A 5458-nucleotide genomic window follows, 5' to 3' on the forward strand; every position below is an offset into this window, starting at 1 on the left:
ACACTTCATAAAGTAGTAGCACTAAATGGTGGGAGGTGGAACAGGAAAGAGTGGTAAACAACTGGTAAGCAGTGAGAATCAAACAATTCTTTGACAAATAAAAAAGTAAAAATATATCATGATTCAAATTATAGCCAGTTAGACTTTTGATACTCAAATTGTGATTATTATATTAATTTTGAAATTATGGAGACCTGGATACTTTTGTGGTGACAAAGATAAGAGTTATCAAAAACAAGTCTTTGCACATACATCCTAGATCTCTATTTGAGGGAGAATCTTTTCTCGAATATGGATAGGAGCACGAAAGTGTCATAAGAATCTCACTTTCTAGGATTAAGGATATAGCTTAGTAGTAGAGCATATGCCTAGCATGTCCAAGATCCTGAGATCCATTCCTATCATCACACACACACACACAAAAAGAATCTTACTTTCTTATTGCACAAGTGAGCATACATTCTCAGAAAATTTAGGACTGAGAGAAGTGGCTGTGTGCTTTTCTAACCTTGCATGGATTTTTATCATTTTGTCACGTGCTTAATAGCTTTTCTTTTATTCCTTGAGTATGTTAATATCTTGAGCTGTATGACTACCCTCTTTCTCATTCCTCCACCCACCTCTGAATTCTTCCCAGCGTTCTGGTGCTGCTTGTTGGAGTGCTCCATGTTCCCTTTTCTTATCTGACTGAGCTTTTTGCCTCTCATCTGTTACCCTTCAGCATTTTTATCATTAAAATTTCCTTGAGGCCTCAAGAAAAGGACACTCTGTTCCCCATATTCCAGGCTGTTCGTGGAACAATGGTCCCAGTATCTTGGAATAAATCTAATTCAGGTTGTACAAATTCTCTAATGAGAAAATAACATAATTAAGAAAAATCAACAAAATCCAAAAATAAACTGAGAAATAAATGATGATTATTGTCTCAAAGATTCAATTATGTAAGTACATCAATTTTCTCCAAATAAATCTCCCCAAAATCAAAAAGGCCACTAAAATAGTTTTATTTTTAAATGATCTCAGAATTGCAAGAAGTTTCAAAAGAAATAGTTTCTGTGTAGATTTGACCCAGTTTTCCCAATGATACCACATTCAATAGCATTAGTACATTTTCTAAATGAGGAAATAGAGTTTGGTACAATATTATTAACTTAACTATGGACTTTGCTTGAGTTCCAGCAGTTATTTTTTTAAGAGAGAGAGAGAGAAGAGAGAGACAGAATTTTTTTTTATATTTATTTTTCAGTTTTCAGTAGACCCAACATCTTTATTTTTTATTTTTATGTGGTGCTGAGGATCGAACCCAGCGCCCTGCACATGCCAGGCAAGCGCATTACCACTTGAGCCACATCCCCAGCCTGAGTTCCAGCAGTTTTGACAGTACGCTTGTGGATATCTATTACTATGAAATCTTATCAAATGTACAGTTTGTATAAAATTCTCAAAAGCATAGCTATTCATCACCATCAATAAATTCCCTCATTTTACCCCTCTACTGACAGATTCTTTTTTTAACTTTGGAGCTTACTGAACACTAATATATTCACTACCACTATAATTTTGTCATTCTGAGAGTATTATGTAAGTGTAATAATATAACATGCAATCTTATAAAAGTCCCTTGAAAGTCATCCAATCACTGCATATATCAATAGTTAATTCTTTTGTATTGATGTATAATATTCTATTGTATAGACATACCACAGTTTATTCATTACTCATTTACCTTTTGAGGAAAATCAATGTTCTTTCCAGTTTTTCACTTTTACAAATATAGCTGTTACAAATATTCTTTTTTTAGGTTTTGTGTGAATATGTATCATCTTTCTCTAGGATGAAAATTTATACTGAGTGAAAAAAGTAGGACACACAAAAAGTGTTCAATTCTCTTCTAATTAAATACTATACTAGTCAAAACATCTCTAATGACAAGCAGAGCAATAGTTACATGGGATGTAGGAGCTAGCTTGGTAGATAGGTCCACAAGGGCTGGCTAGGATCCTGGGGCCAGAGGGACTACCTCAGTCAGTGCTTAATCCACAGACCAGAGAGGCCAACCTGAATCTGGGGGTCGCTGGATGCTAGCCTGATGCTAGAGCACAGGAGATCAGCCTGTCATCATGGGGGTGGTCCAGGCACAGGGTCTGTTAGAGAATTTGATCAGGCCTGGAGTCTGAATCCTGGGTTGGCATAGCAGCGGGGGAGGAGGGTGTGCTGCCCTGGAGACTGGGACCACAGAGGCTGGCCTGGATCTTTATGCCATGAGTTTTACTGGGGCAGAGCTGGCCCTGGGATCTGTGGTGGGTCAGGTGCTCTCTCCACTCTCCTGACCCAGCAGAGGGTGTTCTAGCTGAGGGGAGGATGATGTGGGTAATATGAAATTGTCTTTCCTATCCTCTTCAAAAATCCTTTCTTATTTATGTACTACACCCATGTGTTGTGATGTTCCACCTAGATTCTTCAGCTCTTGGGAAAGTAATTCTGGTTGTAGATAGTCATCCACATGGATATTTCACAAACATTTAGCACTGGAAAGCTTATGTATCATCTTGGTGATGTCCTCACCAAGTAACTTTTTAAAGAGCTCTTTCTTCAAATTCTTTCGCCATTTTTAAAAATTTTTGATTCATCCTCTACCTTCTTGACCCCATCTTTTTTTTTCTCCACGTTTTATTTTTAGTGCAATATTTGTGGTTGTACATACCAATGGGGTTTGTTGTTACATATTTGTAAATACACAAAACACAATATAACAATATCATTTGGCCTATATCACCCCCCAGCACTTCCCCCTCCTTCCCTACCTCTTACCCCTTGGTCTTTTTCCTCCACTAATCTCACTTGGATTTTCATTAGCTCACCCCACGTTTCTTTTCTTTTTACCTCTCAAGCTTCTGCATATGAGATAAAACATATATCCATTGACCTTTTGAGTTTGACTTATTTTGCCTAACATAATGGTCTCTGGTTCCATCCATTTTCCTGCAAATGACATAATTATTAATTTTTTATGACTAAATAAAACACTATTGTGGATATAAACTGTGGGGGGCAGTTGCGCTGAATGACTGGCATTCTCCTTCCTGTGATTGGAAGAGGCCCTGTTGGTTACTTTTGTAGTGACCTCAATATTGTCCTGCTCCTTGAAGTAGTAGAATGTGACTTCATGCTTTGGTGTGCCTTCCCACAGCCCCAGGGGTCAAATTACTCCCACCTGTCCTTGTAACCCTGCCCCTCCTGACCTTTCTTGGATGGAACTTTCTAAAAAATTAGTGTCCCAGCGCCAAGCCAGACCGGAGAAGGAAGCCCGGCACCAAGCCAGACCGAAGGAGGAAGCCCGGCCCCGCCCCATGTGCTAGTCCGGAGGAAGCCCATCAACCTTAAAACCCATCAAAGGGGGTGTGGCTACCAGCACAGTTCTGTGGCTGATCCAGGTACCCAGTTTCCAACTCCACCACCCTTAGCTGCAATAACTCAAAAATATTTCCCACAAGCTTTTGGGGGTTGTAGCTATCAACGCAAAACAACAACTGTACAGGCACCTGGTTTCTACCTCAGAGACTAGAGTAGGGAAGATACAGGTGGAAGCTCATTTCCTTTCACACTGGCTATACCCACCACCCTGAATACAGAGGCTCAAGCTAGGAATAGAAAACGCCACCTACTGGAAGCAAGGAAAACAGTGTTCTGAGAGACTTTTTTTTCCTCTTTCTTTCTCTCTTTTCTTCTCTCTCTTCCATAACTTCAACATATGTGAAACCAAGAACTGTGCATGAACAACCGAATTACCAAAGTAATATAATATAGAGGAATTGCATATACGCCACCTTCCCCCAATTTTTTTCTTTATTTCTATCTTACTTTCCTTTTCCTTCTCTCTTATTTCTCTTTTCTTCCTTGTAATTTTTTTCTTTTTTTTCATTTGTATTCTCTCTATCCCACTTTCAATCTCCTAACTTTTGCTATCTATACATAGGGTAACTATCTAAATACAGATAGGAGGTTGAGTCTATACATTCTTCCATAAATTACCAGTCTATTGGTTAGAGTTCTCCAAAGGTGCTAAGTTAGATTAACCTCATACCCTCACTCCTTTCCCTCTAAGTATAACATCCTTTGTCTGAAATTAAGTTTTCTATATGCCACCAGATATGGTATGCCTTTTATGAAACTAATGAATATATTCTTAAGTAATAATTAAAACCAATATCTATAGACTTAGAATCTAACTATAAATGTATTAATAATGAAAACTTGTGCTTAGATGATGTACTGTTGATATTGGGAACTGTTAACATTGTCTTTCTCCGCAAAAGAGGGATTTTGGAGCTATACAAGAACAATACAAATATATAAGGGGAAAAACATTAACACAACAGTTTCACAAAGCTAGAAAGAATCATGAGCAGTATGAAAAGACAAGGAAAGAAAGGACCACAAACAATACAGGTCAATTCAACATTAGATGAGGTAATATCTGCAGCTGATGGAATGTCAGACAAAGAGTTCAGGATATACATGCTTCAGATGATCTGGAGTCTCAAGGAAGACATTATACAGCAAATTCAGACAATGAAAGATCACTTTGACAATGAATTACATAAACAAATCCAAGAAGCAAAAGATCAACTACACAGGGAGATAGAGGATATAAAAACAAACAAACAGAAATCCTGGAAATGCAGGAAATAATAAACCAAATTAAAAACTCAAATGAGAGTATTACCAGCAGTGTAGAACACTTAGAAGACAGAACTTCAGACAAGGAAGACAAAGTTTTTCAACTTGAAAAGAACATAGACAGCTCAGCGAGAATGTTAAGAAATCATGAGCAGAACATCCAAGAATTATGGGATAACATAAAGAAACCAAACCCAAGAGTTATTGGGATACAAGAGGGTATAGAGGTCCAAACCAAGGGAATGAGCAACCTATTCAATGAAATAATACTAGAAAACTTCCCAGACTTAAAGAATGAAAAAGAAATCCAAATACTAGAAGCCTACAGGACACCGAATGTACAAAATCATAAGAGATACACACCAAGACACATAATAATGAAGATGCCCAACATAGAGAATAAGGAGAGAATCTTAAAAGCCACAAGAGAGAGGAAGCAGATTACATTTAGGGGTAAACCAATCAGGATAACTGCTGATCTTTCAACACAGACTCTGAAAGCTAGAAGATCCTGGAACAACATATTTCAAATGCTGAAAGAAAAAGGGTTCCAACCAAGAATCATGTATCCAGTGAAATTAAGCTTCAGGATGGAAGATGAAATTAAAATCTTCCACAATAAAAGTTAAAAGAATTTGCAGCTAGAAAACCAGCTCTTCAAAACATCCTTGGCAAAACATTACAGGAAGAGGAAATGAAAAATAACAATGAAAACCAACAGCAGGAGGTAGTACAGTAAAGGAAAAACTAATCATAGAGGAAAAACAAATCATGTTAA

Source organism: Marmota marmota, unplaced genomic scaffold, assembly GCF_001458135.2.
Source record: "Marmota marmota marmota unplaced genomic scaffold, marMar, whole genome shotgun sequence".
Lineage (NCBI taxonomy): Eukaryota > Metazoa > Chordata > Mammalia > Rodentia > Sciuridae > Marmota > Marmota marmota.